The following is a 22,906-nucleotide window of genomic DNA, read 5'->3' as shown; positions in this document are numbered from 1 at the left end:
GATAGGTCCTTGCTAAATCACTAAGTTTTCTGGGCTGGGATCAAGCTTGTGATCCTCCTGCCTCACCCTCTAGAGAGCTGGGATTAGAGGCTTGCATCACCACAGCTAGCTGGTATACTTGCATTTTTATTTAATGAGACACAGAGACAGGATTTTGCTTTAGAGGGATATGAGTTTGGGAACACTCATGCCCACCCACCCATGCCTGCTGATGCAAGGCCTTTTGCCTGATGAGTCGTATTAAGTTGGAGCATATTCACTTACAGAGCTGTGGCAAATCCCTGTGCTAACCGCTGGCCCATTCCGTGGCCTGATCAAGATAAGGACTGGGACACTAGTTACTTCATAGATCATTATTACTGCCAATGCCTGTGTCAGGAACTCCATAGCCTTAAAATATTTAGTGGGAGGTGGCACTGTGGGTGTCAGTACAATATGAGCCGTCTGTCCGTGGAGGGGGTCAAGCGTGGGAGCCCTCTATTGGGTAGGGTGGAAAGGGGCTGGTGTGGAAGACCTCTATGTGCCCTCCATGTGCTGAGACCAAGGACTTCCTAATTCAAATCTCAAAACAAGCTTTTTTTTTTTAATTGGAAATTTACACCTTTACATAATCTCTCTTGGTTCTTATTTTTTCCCCATTCCCCTGCCCTCCCTTCAACCCCTCCATCCCTCCCTGTAAATATACAGTTCCTATAAATATACAGACTTTGTTTCCATTTTTATTTTCTCATATTGATTCCATTTTCTGCTTTCCTTCCCCCTACTCCTCCCACCTCCCCTTCCCCTTTGCCCCTTTTCTTCCTATTTCACATTATTATGCCTTTTAGTCCTTATTTACACTTTTAGTTTCTCACACTAGAGAAACTATTTGGTGTTTACACATGTGTGTCCTATTTATTTCACTTAAGAGTATCGCCTCAATGTGCATCCATTTAACAATAAATGTCTCTATTTTCTCATTTTTTATGGCTAAGTAGTACTCCACTTTATTTTTTTTAAAAAACCCATATTTTCTTTATCCAGTCTCCAGTTGATGGGCATTTGGGCTGTTTCCAAGTTTTAGCTATCACAAACTGCTCTGCTATGAACATGGGCACACATATATCACTGTGGTATGATTCTTTTAATTCTTTGGCGAAGATACCCAGCAGGGAAATAGCTGGGTCAAATGGGACTTCCAGTCCTAGTTCTTTGAGGTATCTCCATACTGATTTCCACAGTGCTTGCACCAGTCTATACTCCCACCAGCAGTGGAGTAGGGTTCCCCTTTCCCCACAGCCACACCAACATTTATTATTGGTTGATTTCATGATAGCAGCCATTCTTTCTGGAGTGAGGTGGAATCTCAGTGTTGTTTTCATTTGCATCTCTCGAATGACCAATGATGTTGGACATTTTTTCATATATTTATTTGCTATTTCTACTTCTTTGTTTGAGAAATGTCTGTTCACTTCAGAAGCCCATTTTGTGATTGGGTCTTTAAATTTGGGAGGTCTGATCTTTTTAAGTTCTTTATAGATTCAAGATAGTAGGCCTTTGTCTGAGGAACAGCAGGTGAAGATTTTTTTCCCACATTGTGGGTTGTTTCTCCACACTGCTGGTGGTTTCTCTTGCTGTGCAGAAGCTTTTTTATAAGAAGGGATCCCACTTGTTGATTGTTTGTGCTAGTTCACAGGCAACTGATGTTTTGTTCATAAAGTCTTTTCCTACACCAATGTTTTCAAGAGTTCTACCTAACCTCTGTTCCAGCCGGTTCAGTGTTTCTGTTTTAATATTTAGATCTTTAATCCATTTTGATTTTAGTTTAGTGCATGGTGAGAGATATAGGTCTAGTTTTAATCTTTGTCAAGTTAAAACCCAATTTTTCCAGCACCATTTATTAAAGAGGGTATCTTTCCTCCAGTGAGGGGATTTGGCTCCTTTGTCGAATCAAAACAAGCTCTTAAAACTATTTTTTGTTTTGCTCCCTTGCACTTATAGAGTGACAGGTGGATCAAAGATAGAGCTAAGAGTGCTGTGACCCAGATTCCCAGATGTTTAGTTTGGGAAGGAATATGAATTGTTATCTAGTTCCAGTTCCCTGCCAATAAAATGGGGGAATAACACTGTTATAAGCCCCAACACTTGGATTCAGCTTAAAGCTGTAATGAAGTGCAAGACTCAGGTTCACGGGTACTTAGTTAAAACTCTGGGGGAAGAAGCTGCTGACATAAGTCCTTTTGGGAATGTAGTAGAGCAATGGGTGGCTGTGACCCTGCTTTACTCACCTGTTTCCACAAACTTACGCTAAGTAAGGAAGTACTTATTCAGTATTATCATCATAAATAAAATTTCTTAGTAGGCACAATAAACAGGACCAAGAGCTCTCCTGCAGAAGTTTGTTTAGTACCCATCTTTCCAGGTCTGCTGAGTTAAGTGATTGGGCACCATTTTATGTGGTATAAGAAACCACAGTGGGTGGAATGTTTGTTGTAGATTGTGTTGATACTTAGTGTTATGAACTCTATTAGTCTCAGGAAGCTGATTCTGCCCACTAATTTTGTGATAATCAACCACTGACTGCCATATCACTAATCTTGGTATAAGAGATTCAATTAGGATAGAGATTGATGCTTCTTTCTTTGAGATAGGAACATATCCGAAAGCCTTCTTTTGCAAGATAAAACATTCTAACATTTTCTTTTGTATTAAATACTTCTATTGGTACATTGTAGGTATACAACACAATTACAGTTCTCACTGGGAATTGTACCTTTACATAATGCATCTTGGTTCTTATTTTTTCCCCATTCCTAGCCCTCCCTTCACCCCCTCCACCCTTCCCTATTTACAAAGACTTTATTTCCATTTTTTCCATTTCTCAGCATTTTTCCTTTCCCTTCTTTCCTTTCCCCTGCCCCTCCCACTACCCCTACCCCTTTGGACCTTTTCTTCCTATTTTACATTTTCGATTATTCATTCTAATCATTGGTACATTTTAGGTATACAATATAATGACATTCATCATTGGAAATTTGCACCTTTACATAATCTCTCTTGGTTCTTATTTTTCACCCTTGCCCAGCCCTCCCTTCAACCCCTCCAGTCCTCCCTATTTACAAAGATTTTGCTCCTCTTTTTCCATTTTCTCATATTAATCCCATTCCCTTCTATCCTTTCCCCTAGCCCTCTCACTTCCTTCCCCTTTGCCCCTTTTCTTCCTATTTCACATTACCTATTATACATTTAGTCCTTATTTACACTTTCAGTTTCTCACACCAGAGAAACTATTCGGTATTTACATGTGTGTCCTATTTATTTCACTTAAGAGTATCGCCCCAATGTGCATCCACTTAGCTATAAATGTCTCTAATTTCTCATTTTTTATGGCTGAGTAGTACTCCACTTTATTAAAAAAACACATTTTCTTTATCCAGTCTCCAGTTGATGGGCATTTGGGCTGTTTCCAAGTTTTAGCTATCACAAATTGTGCTGCTATGAACATGGGCGCACATATATCACTGTGGTATGATTCTTTTAATTCTTTGGGGAAGATCCCCAGCAGTGGAATAGCGGGGTCAAATAGGACTTCCAGTCCTAGTTCTTTGAGGTATCTCCATACTGATTTCCACAGTGCTTGCACCAGTCTACACTCCCACCAGCAGTGGAGCAGGGTTCCTCTTTCCCCACAGCCCCGCCAGCATTTGTTATTGGTTGATTTCATGATAGCAGCCATTCTTTCTGGAGTGAAGTGGAATCTCAGTGTTGTTTTCATTTGCATCTCTCGAATGACCAGTGATGTTGAACATTTTTTCATGTATTTATTTGGTATTTCTACTTCTTTGTCGGAGAAATGTCTGTTCATTTCAGATGCCCATTTTTGGATTGGGTCTTTAAATTTGGGAGGTCTGATCTTTTTAAATTCTTCATAGATTCGAGATAGTAGACCTTTGTCTGAGGAAGAGCAGGTGAAGATTTTTTCCCACATTGTGGGTTGTCTCTTCACACTTCTGGTGGTTTCTCTTGCTGTGCAGAAGCCTTTTAATAAGAAGAGATCCCATTTGTTGATTGTTTGTGCTAGTTCATGGGCAACTGAGGTTTTGTTCATAAAATCTTTTCCTACACTGATGTCTTCAAGGGTTCTACCTAACCTCTGTTCCAACTGGTTCAGAGTTTCTGTTTTAATATTTAGATCTTTAATCCATTTTGATTTTAGTTTAGTGCATGGGGAGAGATACAGGTCTAGTTTTAATCTTTGGCAAGTTGAAGCCCAAGTTTTCCAGCACCATTTATTAAAGAGGCTATCTTTCCTCCAGTCAGGGTGTTTGGCTCCTTTGTCGAAGATGAGATGGCTGAGTGTGTCTGGCGTTGTTTCTGCATCTTCTAATCTGTTCCACTGGTCCTCAAGTCTGTTTCTTTGCCAGTACCATGCTGTTTTTATCACAGTAGCTTTGTAGTATAGTTGCAGGTTGGGGATTGTGATACCCCCTGCCATGTCTCTGTTACCTAGAATTGCTTTTGCTATTCTGGGTCTCTTCTTGCTCCAAATGAATTTTTGGATTGTTTTCTCAAGGTCTATGAAGTATGCTGCTGGGATCTCAATTGGAATTGCATTAAATCTATATAGCAGTTTTGGAAGTATGGCCATTCTCACTATATTAATCCTTCCTACCCAGGAGCAGGGTATGTCTGTCCATTTTCTGATATCATCTTCAATCTCTCTTTTCGGAGTGCCATAGGTTTCAGAGAAGAGGTCTTTAATTTCTTTCGTTAGGATGATTCCTAGGTATTTCAGTTTTTTGGATGCTATTGTGAAAGGAATTATTTGCCCTATTTCTCTCTCAGTGAGTCTGTCATTGGTGTAGAGGAAAGCTATTGATTTTTCTGTGTTGACCTTGTAACCAGCTACTTGACTGAATTTGGTGATTAAGTCTAGAAGACTTGGTGGAGTTCTTGGGGTCTTCTATATAGAGTATCATGTCATCTGCAAATAATGAGAATTTGACTTCTTCATTACCTATCTTTATTCCTTTTATTTCTTTCTCTTGTCTAATTGCCATGGCTAATGTTTCCAGAACTATATTGAACAAGTGTGGTGATAGTGGACATCCTTGTCTTGTTCCTGATTTGAGTGTGAAGGATTTCAGTTTTTGACCATTTAGTATGATATTGGCTGTTGGTTTTTCATAGATGGCTTCTATCAGTTTGAGGTAGAGACCATCTATTCCAATTTTTTGTAGGGTTTTTATCATAAATGCATGTTGGATTTTGTCAAATGCTTTTTCTGCGTCTATGGAGATAATCATATGGTTTTTGTCCTTGGCTCTATTGATATAGTGTATTACATTGATTGATTTTCGTATATTGAACCATCCCTGCATCCCTGGGATGAATCCCCCTTGATCAGGGTGTATGATCTTCTTGATGATCTTCTGCATTCTGTTTGCCATTATCTTATTAAGGACTTTTGCATCTAACTAACATGTTAATTTTAAAACTTATTTTCCTAAAAGAACTACCTTCATAATTTTCCCCAGCCCTCTAGCAGTTTCCTATAGTGCCCTAGGGATGTCAACCAACCACTGCCTACAAGGCTCTACCTGTTGATCCAGCCTTACCTGAAGCCCTCACACTGTGTCCCTGACTCCTGACATCTCTCAGCTCTACAGAGGAGCCTTGTGCTTGGGGGCTCTGGGTCTGTGTCCATGCCCATCTAGTCAGTGAAATGGGTCTGCTGGACAGGTGCCTGGAGTACCAGTCTTCAAGGGGCATCAACCCCTCCCACAAGAAAGAACCTGGGGTAGAGAAATCTATGTCTCTCTACGGCTTCTTGGGGCAGAGGAGGGAGGTAAGCACCCCAATGGACCCAAGGCCATTAGATGATCTTCTTGGGAGGACTCTAGAGGGCTAAGGTAGGTTTGAAGCCAAGGCTGAAATGTTCAGAGAGCAGAGAATGAGAGTGTGGTGGTTTTAAAGTATGTCTACAAACGTCAACACCTCCCATCATGAGAAGATTCTAAATTCCCCTGAGCAGACCTTTGGGACTGCCTTGGTGAACAGAATATATGCAAATGATGCAAACCTCTGAAGACAGATGCAGATTCATTCTCTCTGTCCCACTGTATCTGTCTTTGTCTGTCTGTCTGTCTCTCTCTCTGTCACTTGCATTGGAGTCCTGAAACCAACATGCTGGAGAAGCACATGAGAAGCTGTCCAGAGACAAGGATGCCCAATTGGCCCCAGCTCTCCTAGCCCCCAGTTGTTCGAGTCCTCCTAGTCCAGGCATCACACATGTGAGTAATGATTCCAGACCAGTTATGACTTGAATAATTAGTGAATAATTAGTGAGACACCTGAGCAGGAAACAGCTGGTTGGGCCCAATCAATCTGCAGACCATGAGGACAATAGTAAAACGATGGCTATTTGAAGGCACCAAATTTGGGATGACTTATTATGCTGTAATAGTGAGCTCCATTAGGCTATGAACTTCACCAATTTTGAACTCTACATTTTTATCCCCACTGCGAAGAACACGGCTGGGCCATCACAATGCTCAACCAATATGTTCTGAATGAATGAAGAGATGAATGAACAGAGCAGAGGCTCACTATAGCCACCAGCAATTGCCCTCTATGCCTTCCTCAGCCACCATGCTGCCTCTCTTTGGTCCTTCCACCTTTCTTGCCTTCTTGACTCCTGATCATTTATCCATCCTAGCTCAAAGGCTGCCTTCTCGGGGAAGCTGCCCTTGAACTCTCCTTAAACAGCTGCATACTGTTGAATGCTCTCAAGTCACCCTGTCTTTCTCCTTCATGACACTTCTCAGAGCTGTCATTACTTAATCAAATGATCATGCTGAAATTCCTGACTGGCTGGGTGTTTCTTGTGATTGACCTTAAGGCATGTGACACCTCTCCAAAAAATGTGTCTAGTCCCCACTGATGAGCAAAGCCTGCCACAGAGCTGACTGACTGAATAGCAGAACATTTCTGAAAACTGGCAGCCTAGAGCCAATCTCATTATTAGAAGGTGCTGATTCTTAGAGAGTTCTCTTATAGAGCTGAAGCTGACCTCCAGCTGCTAGCCCACCCTCTACCATGCTTTCCAAACTCACACGCTGGTCTTCTGCACCACACAGACCCCAGGAAATCCAACAGGTGCAGTGTCCTACAGCTAGTCAGGGAAGAGCTAGAATCTGAAGCCATCTCTTCTGATTTGCCACTTTAATGCTACTTCCACTGCCCCATCCTACTTCTTCCATGTTTCTGCCAATGTCAAATGCTCTGAAACCTTCACAATCCCTTTGTCTAAACAAGAACAAACAAAGCCAGGTACTTTTCAAAGCTGAACATATGAAACAGGTCAAGATTCCTAACATTTAATATACACTGTCCATATGAAACCATAGCTTGTGGGGATATTTCAGGGACCTCCCTGGCAATTACCTGTGAAATGAGTCCCAGAGCAAAATCTAATTCAGATTTTAATTTGGTTCTGTTTCCTAGATAGTTCCCATACCAACTCTCTGTAGGGACAGTCGGTTCCCTCTGCTTTCCTTTCTTTCATATTACTTGTCATTCCCAGGATCTTTGGAGATCAAGGACCAAAGAACACTCCAGGTGATCTGCAATAGTAGGATGGAGACCTTGGGCTGAGCTTCTGAAAACAATGCAATGAGAAGTGAAAATGTCCCTGATCTATTGTAAAAGGAAAAAAAGAATACAGAACCATGTACTCAACACTCTTTGTTTTCTTTTTCTTAAATGTGTATATGTAAGGCATTTGTTTGGGAAATTAGGATGGAGAGAAATACACACTTAAAAATGAGATGAAATTTCTCACCTTTCATATTGGGAAAAAATAATAAGATTATCTCTTGTGACTATTAGTTTCTAGGGGAATGAATAATTTCACTCATTGTTGCTGAGGGGGTTAACCAAAATGGTATTTGTGAAAGTGAACAATAAATACACACATTTGTTTTAAAACAAACACACAGCTTTTGCCCCATGAGTTAGTTTTCTGGGCATCTATCCTACAAAAATGTTTCCTTGTAGGGCCGGGGATTTAGCTCAGTGGTTTTGCTGCCTGCTGCACAAGCGCAAGAACCCGAGTTCAATCCCCGGCACCAAAAAAAATGTTTCCTTGTGGATACAAAGCATTAGGAGTCAGTATAAAAATTCGAAAGCAAACAAAATGTTCATCTATCAGGGAATGGCTGGAAAATTAGTTTGTTTACATAATGGAACATGATTCAGCCTTTAAAAAACGAAAGAGATGGGCTTAGGTGTGGATGTGAACAAATTGCCAAGAAATATCATCAAGTTAAAAACAAAAGAGAAAGAGCAAAAGAAGCAGCATCATCTTGCTAAAGCTTATATTTGCTTATCTTGGTAGGTATATGTACATGTTTAGGAAATATGTAAACTTCTAGCCCCCAAGTTAACAGTGGTCACTTTTATTATGGAGTGAGAATAAGTATTTACATATATTTTTAATGCTTGTATAATATGTTGTGCACAATTTAAAAATCAGATTAGTAAAAACATGATATTGCTAAGTCAAAGAGGCAAGCTACAATATAACATATGCAGTGTGATCTCAACTGTGTTATAAAAATAAAGGATATGTTACAAAGACTGGGCTGAGTGGTTGAGGCAAACGTGGGAATGGGATTTTTTTATTTGTATACTCTGTAGAATTCTGAGAGACAATATGCCTGAAGTGTTATGAGTGATTATGCCTGAAACAGTTATAGGTAATCTTAATTTTCTTTAAAATAAACCGCAAGATGGAGGACTGACTTACTATTCATCAAGAAGGTGGTGGGTCCTGAAAGACTCATTTCTCAGTTATATTTTTCTGCATGTCTCATATTTTCTTAAACAAGCATATACTACTATTTTAATCAGGGGAAAAAGCTGTCAACTCTAAATTATTTTTAAGCAATGCAGTTAAGCAAGATCTTGCAAGGTAGGCCCATGATAAAGAGACCAGTATTTTCCAAACAGTATCTTCTTTCAAAACTCAAGGCAACATGGAACCTGATGTGTAATTCAGATAACAGCATAGCTGCTCGCGCTTAAAGAAAGGGACCTCATGCCCCACTAAGTGGTAGCCCCATCCACCTGCAGAGCCCAGAGCTCCAGGAACACAGGAGACAATGCACTGTACACACTTAGGCCACAGGGCTTGGGGCTGGGAAGTGAGGAGCACTGTGTGCTGAGATGGCCAGAGAAGGCTGCAAGAGAGAGGTAGGCAGTGTATGAAACTAAAAGGGCAAGGGGATGTTGGTGGGCCTGCCTGAAGTGCACAAGTTTTCTGAGGAGAATCGGTGTGCACAGGGGTACAGGGCAGGGGGCCAAAGCCCACCCCTCTGTGCTGCTGCAGAGAGACAGGCCTTATGCAGTGACTCATCAGGGAACAGGGTAGAGGATGGCTGGGGCCATTCTAGATTCCCGTTGGAGTAGGAGCCACAGAAAGTTTCAGAGCAATGGTTGACAGGATGAAGATGGTGCTGTAGAAACGTCACTCTCAAGCTGCCGATGGATACACTCCTGCATATTCTTACTGCCCCTGAGTGACAAGACACTGGCAGCAAGAAGACACCCTCCAACCTTCTGGGTCCTGACATTTGGTTATACTACTGGCGGACTTTGCCAAGACTGTGCTCTGTTCAGTCAGACCACCAGGCCAGGTAGGCTGTGGTCCTCCTAGGGCGCTATCCTCAACCACATTCCAGGGGTGATGGGGCAGGGGTCCCCAAGATCCAGGCTTTTTACTCTACCACTTACAGCTCAGGCAAGGATTGCTGTTGCCTCACATGTAAGTGACAATTTCATTTATTTATTAAACCAATATTTACTGAGCATCTACTCCAAGCCAAGTACAGTTACAGGAGTTAGGGGCCAGCAGACCAAAAGAACCCCACACCCCTGCTCTCATAGAGCTTACATTCCAGTGGAATGTGACATTACCTACCTCGTGGGGTTGTGGGGGACTCAATAAGCTATGTTCTGGGAAGCACTCAGGACAGTAACAATCTTTCTCCTCCTCATTATTATTCACATTTTCTGTACAACTTAGACCAAAAAGACATTTAATAAACACCATCAGACTGATCAGAGTCTGTCTATGGATTCAGATTAACCCATCCTGAAGCAAAGAGCTATTCAATCAGCCCTTGTCTTAGGCTAGAATAAAGGTTCTTCTCTCAGCACTGTCAAGTCTACAGTAATAAACGCAGCAGCTGGGAGGCAGAATGAAGAAACCACCCTTGGGCCATTCCTCACAATGAGAGGAGCTGACAGCTTTGATGAACCCTGGCTCAGGCTTCATCTCCCTGGGGAGAGGAAGTACAAAGCTTGATACCTCAGGTAGCGCTCACCTTTGTAAGCTGAGGTCTGCCTCCATGTGCAGCACAGGAGCACCCAGGGAGGGACCAAAGGCCAGCTTCCAATGGATCCCATGCAGATGGCCCATCCTCTCCACTCAGCCCAGCCTATGGCAAAGCTAGTGGTATTTAGTGAGGGTTTGGTTAAATGTCTACTTCAATGTGCCCATGGGGAAGTGTGTTAAGAGCCTGAGGTGGGGGTGGACAACAGGCACAACGAGGCCATATTCCTAGCGAATGGTCAGAGGTCCTGGTATGGAGAAAACATTGTAAGCCAATGTTAGAACCTCATCCCCAGGGCTCCAAGAAAGTGCTCTGTCAAAAATCTCACTGACGACCATAGTGCGATGAAACTGGAGATCCATAGCAAAAGAAACTCAAAAAATTTCATAAACACGTGGAAATTGAACAACACACTTCTGAATAACCAATGGGTCACAGAGGAAATTAAAGAAGAAATCAGACAGTTCCTTCAATTAAATGACAATGACAATACAACATATCAGAATCTATGGGACACCATGAAAGCAGTCTTACGAGGGAAATTCATAGCAGTGAATATGCATATTAGGAAAACAGAACGAGCTCAATTAAACAACCTGATGCTGTACCTCAAGCTTCTAGAAAAAGAAGAGCAGGACAACCCCAGAACTCATACAAGGGAGGAAATTATAAAGATCAGAGGAGAAATCAATGCAATGGAGACTAACAGAACGATACAAAAAAAATCAATGAAGCCAAGAGTTGGTTCTTCGAAAGAATCAACAAAATCAACAAACCCTTAGCCAACCTTGTCAGAATAAGGAAAGAAAAGGCCCAAATCCATGCAATTAGGAATGAAAAGGGTGAAATCACAACAGACCCAGCAGAAATCCAGAGGATCATCAATACCTACTTTCAGAACCTATACGCCAATAAGATGGACAACACAGAAGAAATGGACAGATTCCTAGATACATATGAATTACCAAAGTTGAACGAAGAAGACCTAAAAATTCTGAACAACCCAATATCAACCAATGAAATTGAAAATGTAATTCAAAACTTATCAATTAAGTAAAACCCGGGCCCTGATGGCTTCACTGCTGAATTCTACAAGACATTCAGAGAGGAACTGCTGCCACTACTGTTTAAACTCTTCAATGAAATTGAAAGGGAAGCAATACTCCCAAATTCATTCCTGGAAGCAAGCATCACCTTGAGCCCCAAAGCAGAGAAAGACCCAACCAAAAAGGAGAACTATAGGCCAATCTCACTAATGAACATAGATGCAAAAATCCTTAATAGGATACTGTCAAACAGAATGCAGAAGATCATCAAGAAGATCATACACCCTGATCAAGTGGGATTCATCCCAGGGATGCAGGGATGGTTCAATATATGAAAATCAATCAATGTAATACACTATATCAATAGAGCCAAGGACAAAAACCATATGATTATCTCCATAGACGCAGAAAAAGCATTTGACAAAAATCCAACATGCATTTATGATAAAAACCCTACAAAAATTTGGAATAGATGGTCTCTACCTCAAACTGATAGAAGCCATCTATGAAAAACCAACAGCCAATATCATACTAAATGGTCAAAAACTGAAATCCTTCACACTCAAATCAGGAACAAGACAAGGATGTCCACTATCACCACACTTGTTCAATATAGTTCTGGAAACATTAGCCATGGCAATTAGACAAGAGAAAGAAATAAAAGGAATAAAGATAGGTAATGAAGAAGTCAAATTCTCATTATTTGCAGATGACATGATACTCTATATAGAAGACCCCAAGAACTCCACCAAGTCTTCTAGACTTAATCACCAAATTCAGTCAAGTAGCTGGTTACAAGGTCAACACAGAAAAATCAATAGCTTTCCTCTACACCAATGACAGACTCACTGAGAGAGAAATAGGGCAAATAATTCCTTTCACAATAGCATCCAAAAAACTGAAATACCTAGGAATCATCCTAACGAAAGAAATTAAAGACCTCTTCTCTGAAACCTATGGCACTCCGAAAAGAGAGATTGAAGATGATATCAGAAAATGGACAGACATACCCTGCTCCTGGGTAGGAAGGATTAATATAGTGAGAATGGCCATACTTCCAAAACTGCTATATAGATTTAATGCAATTCCAATTGAGATCCCAGCAGCATACTTCATAGACCTTGAGAAAACAATCCAAAAATTCATTTGGAGCAAGAAGAGACCCAGAATAGCAAAAGCAATTCTAGGTAACAGAGACATGGCAGGGGGTATCACAATCCCCAACCTGCAACTATACTACAAAGCTACTGTGATAAAAACAGCATGGTACTGGCAAAGAAACAGACTTGAGGACCAGTGGAACAGATTAGAAGATGCAGAAACAACGCCAGACACACTCAGCCATCTCATCTTCGACAAAGGAGCCAAACACCCTGACTGGAGGAAAGATAGCCTCTTTAATAAATGGTGCTGGAAAACTTGGGCTTCAACTTGCCAAAGATTAAAACTAGACCTGTATCTCTCCCCATGCACTAAACTAAAATCAAAATGGATTAAAGATCTAAATATTAAAACAGAAACTCTGAACCAGTTGGAACAGAGGTTAGGTAGAACCCTTGAAGACATCAGTGTAGGAAAAGATTTTATGAACAAAACCTCAGTTGCCCATGAACTAGCACAAACAATCAACAAATGGGATCTCTTCTTATTAAAAGGCTTCTGCACAGCAAGAGAAACCACCAGAAGTGTGAAGAGACAACCCACAATGTGGGAAAAAATCTTCACCTGCTCTTCCTCAGACAAAGGTCTACTATCTCGAATCTATAAAGAATTTAAAAAGATCAGACCTCCCAAATTTAAAGACCCAATCCAAAAATGGGCATCTGAAATGAACAGACATTTCTCACACAAAGAAGTAGAAATAGCAAATAAATACATGAAAAAATGTTCAACATCACTGGTCATTCGAGAGATGCAAATGAAAACAACACTGAGATTCCACTTCACTCCAGAAAGAATGGCTGCTATCATGAAATCAACCAATAACAAATGCTGGCGGGGCTGTGGGGAAAGAGGAACCCTGCTCCACTGCTGGTGGGAGTGTAGACTGGTGCAACCACTGTGGAAATCAGTATGGAGATACCTCAAAGACCTAGGACTGGAAGTCCCATTTGACCCCGCTATTCCACTGCTGGGGATCTTTCCCAAAGAATTAAAAGAATCATACCACAGTGATATATGTGCACCTATGTTCATAGCAGCACAGTTTGTGATAGCTAAAACTTGGAAACAGCCCAAATGCCCATCAACTGGAGACTGGATAAAGAAAATGTGTTTTTTTAATAAAATGGAGTACTCCAGCCATAAAAAATGAGAAATTAGAGACATTTATAGCTAAGTGGATGCACATTGAGGTGATACTCTTAAGTGAAATAAATAGGACACACATGTGTAAATACCGAATAGTTTCTCTGGTGTGAGAAACTGAAAGTGTAAATAAGGACTAAATGTATAATAGGTAATGTGAAATAGGAAGGAAAGGGGCAAAGGAGAAGGAAGTGGGAGGGCTAGGGGAAAGGATAGAAGGGAATGGGATTAATATGAGAAAATGGAAAAATAGGAACAAAATCTTTGTAAATAGGGAGGAATGGAGAGGTTGAAGGGAGGGCTGGGCAAGGGTGAAAAATAAGAACCAAGAGAGATTATGTAAAGGTACAAATTTCCAATGATGAATATCATTATATTGTATACCTAAAATGTACCAATGATTAGAATGAATAATCGATAATGCAAAATAGGAAGAAAAGGTCCAAAGGGGTAGGAGTAGTGGGAAGGGCAGGGGAAAGCAAAGAAGGGAAAGGAAAAATGATGAGAAATGGAAATAAAGTCTTTGTAAATAGGGAAGGGTGGAGGGGGTGAAGGGAGGGCTAGGAATGGGGAAAAAATAAGAACCAAGATGCATTATGTAAAGGTACAATTCCCAATGAGAAATGTAATTGTGTTGTATACCTACAATGTACCAATAAAAGAATTTAATAAAGTTAAAAAAAAAAAGAAAAGGAATTCTTTTACACAGTAAAAATAAAAAAACAAAACTCACTGACAACCATCCTGATATGTGATGACAGTTCCAGCTTTCCTCACCAACTTCATGCTGGTGCTCTTGTGCCAGAGTATTTTTACAGCCTGAGTAACGCCTGGGCAAAGGACCAGAAAAGAATTGGAGGCATAGGGGATGCAGGGACAGGGCACAAGAGGTGATGACACAGGCAACTGCGCCCTTATTTTCTCCAGCTTCCAACAGCAAACCCATCAGAGAAGGGTCCCAAAGAGCAACCAAGCCCTCCTCACACTCTGGCCAAAGTCCCTTTGCAGCCTCCCCCTCAGGGCCAGGCCTTGAGTTGCACTGAGACTGCATCCTTATCTGCCTTGGCCACCTTTGGAACCTCAGGCCCTGAGCACAGCAGTGCTGCATGAGCCCATGGCCATACCACCCAGCTCAGCTCTGGCACACTGCACTTCAAGGACCTTGCCTGGCCCTTCCATAGCTTGGTGCCTGTGCCCAGCTTACTCTCTTGGCCCAGATGCCTTCCTGACCTGCTTGATTCCTGCCCCTCCACATACTGAACTCAAATGCCACCTTCCTCAGGATGCCTCTGATGCCAAGGCTGGGTGACATCCTCCAATATAAAATAACCTGGGTTCCCAGGGCCTGCTTCTCTCACAATACTCATCAAAACTAGCTTCCTTGCCCATTTCCCCAAAGGCTGATCAGACAGAGTGGAATAAGCAGCAGTGCTCAGTAGGTGTGGGTGGGAAGGAAGTGACAGAGGGAATGAAAATGGATGCTGTGAATAGAGAAGCACCTGTCACGGTGACTTAGAACAAACTGAAGAATAAAGCACTAAAACCCAACAGATTAATGGGTCACACACCAATGTTTACTAAAAACATTAGCAGGAAATAGTAGGAAAACACTTCTCAAACAATTAGAGTGAGACTCAGATGTCACTCTTGCTGTGTCTCTTCCTTCCCTCCAGATGTGAGATGGGGTTGGGGCAGAAAAGATGGATTGGGTGGGCATCTGAAAGGCCTATAGTCAAGGAGCTCTCACAGGCTTCTCTGGCCTTGAGGAGCTGAAGGCCATTTTCCTGGGGTAACCTCCAACGGCTGAAGTGGATCAGCCAGGACCTATTCCTATGTTCAGAACATGCCCTGGGTCAAGAAGAGGGACAATGAGGACCTTCCATTTTCCTACTGACTCATCCAGCCAGTTCTGAAAGGTGGAAATAGAGCAGGGATTTAGGACAGGTGTTATTCTGGGGATGTACAGTACTTATGGCTGGGGCCTTTTTAGCACAGCCTTTCCTTATAATGAAAGACACCTCCAGTTTTCTCTCAATATTTATTCCTTCTTCTTTGCTAAGAGGATCTTGATTTTGGAGGGGACCACGTAGCAGAGACTGTGGTTAATAATGAAACCATCTCTTCTTCCTCCTAGGCACTGCATTTCCCAGATTCCTTGTGGGAGGTGTGGCCAATGGAATGTCTGGGGCACCTCTCAGAGTAGCCCACAAAATCCTGCCACACGCTAGCCTCCATGTTCCCTCCTCTACCAGCAACTGGTGCAGCAGAGGAACACGGCAATCTTAGCAGCCAGGGTCCCCAAATCATCTCTTAGAGGAAAGCACCCCACCACACAATACACCCATCAAGATTCGCCAGTTGGGACTTGTGGAAATCAAAATTAAATCCCAACTGCATTTGAGCAATGAAATATACTTGATTTGTTTCAGTGGCAAACCTGCCTTAATGTGCCCTGCTAAATATTCACATGGACCTTTTAGCTGGGAGCAACCATGTGATACAGTTCTGGCCATTTCTCCCAGGGAAATGTTGGGGCCTTGAATTTCAGTAGTTTAAAAATGAGTAGAAATAAGCAGGGTGCCCATTAAGGGAACTGAATATGGGTTTCCCTAGGGTAGAGTAGGGGCTGCGCTAAGCACCCTCAAAGAATGCAGAAAGCGCTCCAGTTTCCAAAGCAGTCATCATAGTGATCTGCTTGGTGTCTTGGGGAAAATGTCTGTTTTCCTGACAGAAGATACCAGTGTGTGTGGCTGGCAGCTCTTCTTTTCTAAAGCAGATATTTTGCCATTGTGAAAAAGGGCAAAGAGAATAACAGAAGGGTCAGTCAGGACATCAGCTGCTGAAACAAGCACCAGTAACCTAACTTCAGGGATCTGGTTACAGAAGGAAAACAAACCCCTATGTGCATAACCCCAGGATGCAGAGTTTTCTGTTACTTTTAGCTGAACACACTCATAACTGACGCGCTTTGTATCTTTCATCATTCATTCACCCAACCTTCACTGAGGTCTATTTCAGAAGAGTAGGGTGAGGCACCTGCCCTCCAGGAGACAGGCCCAGGAGCAGACAATAAGAATGCAGTAGAATAGATGCTTCAGTGACAAAATGTCTCAGGAGAGTGTAAGCCTTGGGCCACAGGCCTGCACCAGGCAAGGAGTTCCTGACTCCCTTTCTGGCTTTCAGCTCCCAGAGTAAACACTTCCCAAGCTAAAAGCAACTAAAAAGAATGCGCTATCCTCAGCCAAGCCAACTGCAATTACTTACTGTAAGCAGACTCGTTAAACACCATCAATTAATGCAGCTGCCTCAAGATAATCATCAGTCATTAGAGCAAGACACAGAAAGAGAAAATCAAAAATCATATGCTGCTAACTTAGAAATGCTGAAAATTATGTGAGCGTGGATGAGACCGGCTTGCTTAGATCTTCCTGCCTGCTGACGTTAGTTGTCTCCTAAAATATACTTTTCAAAAAGACAGTAATTTTTCACCTTGAAGATAGAGCAAAAAAAAAAAAAATCAACCATCTATGCCATGACCTTTGACCATAAACGCTCAAGCTCTGATTTTTCAGGTCTGTGTTTCCATTAGGGACTGGGAGGGAGACAGACAGATTGGCGACAAGAGAGGACCTGGGGTGGGGAATCAAGAGACAGCTGGCTAAGTGAGTACCTGGAGGCCCTCTGTAAACTAGAGAAAAGGTGTCTCTCTTCCCTTTTAATTCAATTCTCCCTACATACAAAAGAACGGTATCATTTTTTTATTTTCTGAGTATAGAGAACTATTTTAAAAAAGAGACAAGACTTCATTCATTTTGAATTTCAGTAGTTTAAAAATGAGTAAAAATAAGCAGGGTGCCCATTAAGGGAACTAAGTATCAGTTTTGCTAGGGTAGAGTCTACGGTGCGCTGACCACGCTCAAAGGAGGCAGAGAAGCGCTCCAGTTCCTGAAGCAGTGATCACAGACGGGCTCTCCAGTGCACAGCCATTGCTGCAGGCCTGTGCCAGCTCCGTGACGGCACGTGCTAGCTGGGCAGGCTGTCAGGACAGAGCTTCTCTGTAGGATCCATGGAGTAATCAAGGGAGAAGGAATAGGACAGTTCGAACCCAAGCCTATCAGTGCAACCTTTTGGGTCAAGACTCTGGCTATGGCAGACTCAGGAACCTGTGGGACTGGCTTCTTGTCACTGGTTGGTTCCCTATCTGCCCACAGCTGCAGCTATCCGAGTTCTTGCTTTGAGAACTAGGTCTCTGGTATCAGGAGCTTCTGAGGCTGCTGAAGAGGCTGTCTATACTGTGCCCAGGGCAGTATTCTGTCAGCTGGGAGCAAGAATAGCACTGCCACATCAGGTAAGCAAATACTGTCTATGGTCTCTCATTACACTTCCCGCTCACAGCTTGTGGTCAAGAAAGATAGATAAAATATTAAGCACCAGCTTGTGTTACACATAGAACAGTCAAAATGAGTGCTTATCTTAGAAGGCAGGCAAGGTCACATCACACCAGTATGTACCAGCTCCCTCTTTCTCTCTCCAGTCATGGTAGGCCCTTTGTGGGCCACAACCCAGCCTCTCAAGTCCATAGAAGGTGATCAAGAACCAGTGAGTTTCTGGAAATACGTCAGCACTGTCACACACACCTTTCACTGTGACCATAAGAATAACATCCTTTGGGCTGGGGATTTAGCTCAGTGGTTCCGGCGCCTACCTCACAAGCGCAAGGACCTGAGTTCGATCCCCGGTACAAAAAAAAAAAAAAAAAGAATAACATCCTTTGCTGCATGAAAGCTGAGACCATGTGTGTTTTGGATCATTATCCTATATTCATCACTTCAGTGCAGTTGGCTGACCTAAAATGTCAGCCTACTAAATTTATGAAGAGTTAATGAACAGTAATAGCAGCTAACATTTTAAAAGCATGTACCATGTACTAGACATTGTTCTAAGCCCTTGTTGTGTATTATCTCATGTCAGCTTCACAAATAGTATTACCATCAGGTATTATTATCACCCCAATTTTACAAACAGGAAAACTAAAGCACAGAGAAGTAAATTGCCCAAGGGTACCAAGGCTAGTGACTGTAGATCCAGAATTCAAAGCCAGTCCGGCTTTAGAATCTACACCAGACATGCCCAACTCATGAGCCACAGGTTGGACATGCCTGATCTACACTGCTAACCACTGCACTGGGCTAGATATACAAACAAACCTAAGCACTCTAGTATTAGAGAGTCATCAACAGAGAACCTGTGACACCCACAAACCTTGAGGAAGCCTTCTATGGGCTTTTTATGCCACAATGCACACACTGCTTTTGTTTGACTTCCAGAATATGTTAAAGAAAACCAGTATCTACTTTTGCCCTATACCAGAGACTACCTGTAATTTTCAAATAGCTATGTAACCACATCTGTTTAACAAATAAATGTAGCAGGAATATCCAAGTTTATTCTCAGTAATTCTCAGCTCAAGAGATCTGAATTCTACAGGAAGCCTTTTAAGGCCCCAAGTCCCATATCTCCATTTCTAGGTAGATTCCAGACTTGTCAAAAGGATCAAACAAGATCATGGACATAGTTGCCTATGTATATGGCAAGAAACTGTATAAATGTAAGATCATATTAATGTATTTCAGTAAAATAATTGGAATCAAAAGTTCCATACTTACCAATTTGTACTTGTCAAAATTTCTATGGTTTTTTTGTCTACTTTTAAGAAAGTTTAGTTTTATATATCTCCATGTTTTAGTAATGACATTTAAAGCATAACAATCTATTATTTCTGAGCTTCTAAATATTTCTGCTATAACTTTAAGAACTTTTTTCTACTGTAATACAATTGCCTATTTCATTTTAGAAGCATAAAGACCTAACAAGACAGTAAATGTTTCAGTCTAACTTCAGCAGATAACAAATTAGCAAGCAAGAGCTTCATTTTATTTGAAGTCCCGATGGTTGATGTTGGATCCAAGAATGAGGTAGGCTTAGGAACACAAACTGTGAGGGTTTTTTGGTTTTGTTTTGTTTTTTTGGTACAGGGGATTGAACTCGGGACCTTGTGCTTGAGAGACAGGGACCACTGAGCTACGTCCCCGGCCCCCACAAGCTGTGGTTTTGTTGGTTGGAAAGACTTGTGTCTCTAAATAATTGAGGGGTAGGACAAATAGCATTCAAACTATTTGTAAATGTGATGTAAATGATGGCTCTCTCCACAGAAACAGAGAGTCAGAAATGGAGAGGAGAAAGGGGGAGTGGACGGGGAGGTCAAAACCAGATGCAAGAACTTTCATTTTAGTCTGTTCTTTAAATCCCTGGTTTCTATGCTCCTGATTATCGCTCTCCCTAAGGAAGCTAGACATACATAGATTTACAGAGGGTAGCAAACAGATGACAAAAAGATGCCTTGCACACAGAAACATGAATGTGTACAGTGGGGAAATGACTATACAAATACAAAGAGAATTTTTTAATTTCTACAGTCTCCATTACTAGAAGTTTGAGTATTCCAAGCTCTCCTCCAGCACAGGATTCTCAGTATGTGAGGGTGGGGTGGGGGATGGGGAGGAAGAGGTGGAGGGAGGGGTGCATGTGTACATGTGAGTCAGCCTAGAAGAACCAGTAAAGGTGGCCTCCTGTGTGCAGGAACTACTCCACAGGGCTTGTCCAATTCTTTTTCAATGTGTTTTAATCATTAACTTCTTCCATGCTCTTGGGATTGGCTTACCCTTTAGTAGAGACTGATCTTTTTATCAAAGCCAGTGGCTTCTCCAACCAAAGTCCAAGAAGGGTCAGAGGAGCCTGCAGGTTACAGGGATGGAAGTAAGCAGGCAGGGGTCTGTGGTTCAGTTAGGTGACCACAGCCTTTCTGCTTTCTGGATGCAGAGTGGACCTTGCAATTCATTCTGCTTTCACAGGCTCCTCCTCATGGCTGTGTGTAGTAGTTCCAGGTTGAGGAGTTTGCTGGGCTCTATCCTACCTGTGAGGCTGCATAGCAGGTCCAAGGGTCCCCGAGAAGTGGCTTCTATCAAGTGTCCCCCCATTCTACTAGGAGGCTGTTCTCTCTTCTTCGTCCACTAAGTGCAGATGTACAGACCCTCTGATCTGCTCAAACCACTGTTTGACATGGCTCAAACCACTGTTCCCAAAGGGGCACAACCTGCGCATAAAACTTAAAATAGCTCACTGCCCTCCAACTCTGCAAATCCCAACTCTTGACTGCCATTTCTGGCCTTCTAAAAACCAGAATGGTGGATTCAGCAAATCTTATTTCAGGTCACTGTGGGGCTGTTTTGCTTATCTCAGTAACTTCGTTCCCAATGGTAATGGCCTTATACCAGAAAGTGGGTCTACTTCCTTACCACCAGCCAAAAGCCCTGTCCCTAAGCAGGCTCTGGACCTGAAATCTCCCTTCCTGAGACCTCAACATTCCCTCACTCTTTACCCTGCCCCCTCCAGATAGTAGTATCTTTTTCCTTCTTTTTTCTCTCTCACAAACTGCAGGCACTAATTAAACCTCTTCTAGAAAACAGATTTTCACCAGCTGCAGGAATTCTGGGTTACAGCCAGATCTGAAGACAGAGAGAGAGAGAGAGAGAGAGAGAGAGAGAGAGAGAGAGAGAGAGAGAGCGACTGGGTAATAAAGATAAGCTTGTGACAGCCAGGGGCAGTGCAGGTTCCCACATCTACTCTGGATTCTAGCCTCACTCAGATGCCTACAAAAGAGGGTGTGGGCACTCCAGGCCCAGCTTTCAGCTCTTCTCCCTCAGGATAGCCTTTCCCATAAGCAGAAGAGCTGGACTTTGCTCTTTGTTAGAAGGCACGGCCACCTCTGACAGACCAAAGCATGTCCCCAAGTATCAGCTTCCCCCACCCCCAACTAGAGCTACAAGCCACATGGCCAGACATGTGTGAGAAGGGGCGCCCTCGGACCTCCACAAAAAGCTTTGGGGTGGGCAGCGCCCACTGGAGTGACATAGTGCAATCTGAAGAGACCAGTAAGGCTCTGCAAGTGACCTTGTACCCCTGTAAACTTCTTCTATCAGTGGGCAGGGATGAGGTGCAAAGAGGGTTGAGGCCACAGCTCAGGGGCCTATAGGTTAAGCTGTGTGGACTCAGCTCTCAGCAGGCAGCCTTGGTACCTCTCCAGGGTGCTCATCACCTTCCCACTCCTGCTTCTGGGATGAGGATAACTGACTTCCTTCCAGGAAATTCTGGAGTCCCTGTTGAAGTTACAGACCTGGCTATCAGAGCCTGACTTCTACACTGAACCCTTTGCCTCTCACCCCCATGAGTTTGTCTCGTGAGATTTTATACATTTAAATCTGTTGAATTTAAGGGTAACATTTTGAAAAATGTGCCAACACATTGGGGAAAAATGGGTTGTAAACTCGGACTGATTCAAGGGGGAAATCTATTTTCTTATTCAACAAATACTGAGTAAAATATTAAGCAGGGGGTGCTAGGCTGGGCCCTGGGACACAGAGATGGTTTCACTACATCTCTGAAGATGCTCCTGGCCAGTGAGGATCCGGACAGTCAATAGCACATCACAGTGTGGAGCAAGATGATGTCCATAGGAACTTGTGGACAATCAGAGCGACCCTATAGCGTATCTGTCCAAGGCTAATTACTTATCTAGTCAATGGTAAAGGAATACTGAGCTAATTACTAGTCAAGTGGATCAACTGATAAAAAGAGTCACAGCTAGGGCAGTTCCACAAATGCTAAGTGCTGTGCCCTAAAGGCCAGGTGGCCCACCCTGTCTCTGGTACCTAGTGGTAGCCTCCCAGTGTATCGGCCAGGGTGGGCTGGCCAGGAGCCAAACCTGAAAGAGAAGTACCCCCCACAGCCCTTTCTCTGAAGTAGGCAATGAATTCAATCCAAGACTTAACCAAAGCCTCGAGAAGGGATGAGGTGGCTGTACACACTGGCTCTCAGGCTGTCACCAAGCATTCCCACTGCTCTCCAGGGACCAGGAAACTCTCCAAGCCATCTGCTTTAAACCTTCCCACAGATGCAGGGCTGGACACCAATACCTTTGAAGAAGAGGAGCTGCTGCCAAGCCCCCACCGCAGTCACTTCCGTTTGAAAGGGTGGTCTGGGCTCGCACTGTCTCCTCCTCCTGAGGGTACACCGCAAAGAGCAACAGATGTCCCAAGTTGTGGGACTCTCCCAGAGTCC

General features: G+C 42.7%; 1 protein-coding gene across 3 annotated transcripts in view; it reads right to left on the bottom strand.

Annotated features, from left to right (window-relative positions):
• Positions 1-22,906, bottom strand: part of Pxylp1 (2-phosphoxylose phosphatase 1) — an 82,281-nt gene that overhangs the window by 58,232 nt on the left and 1,143 nt on the right. Inside the window, exon 1 of one of the 3 annotated variants that reach the window (XM_087186242.1) lies at positions 22,762-22,847. The exons of the other annotated variants lie outside the window; for them this stretch is intronic. The gene's annotated coding sequence lies outside the window, so the exon portion shown is untranslated. Of the gene's footprint in view, positions 1-22,761; positions 22,848-22,906 lie in introns of those variants that run through there. 3 annotated transcript variants of the gene reach the window in all.

This window comes from Heterocephalus glaber, unplaced genomic scaffold (assembly GCF_053883595.1).
Source record: "Heterocephalus glaber isolate CG9 unplaced genomic scaffold, H.glaber_assembly_v1.0 deba00001504, whole genome shotgun sequence".
Lineage (NCBI taxonomy): Eukaryota > Metazoa > Chordata > Mammalia > Rodentia > Bathyergidae > Heterocephalus > Heterocephalus glaber.
Note: the sequence above shows the minus strand (reverse complement) of the source record. Positions and strands in the feature narration are given on the sequence as shown.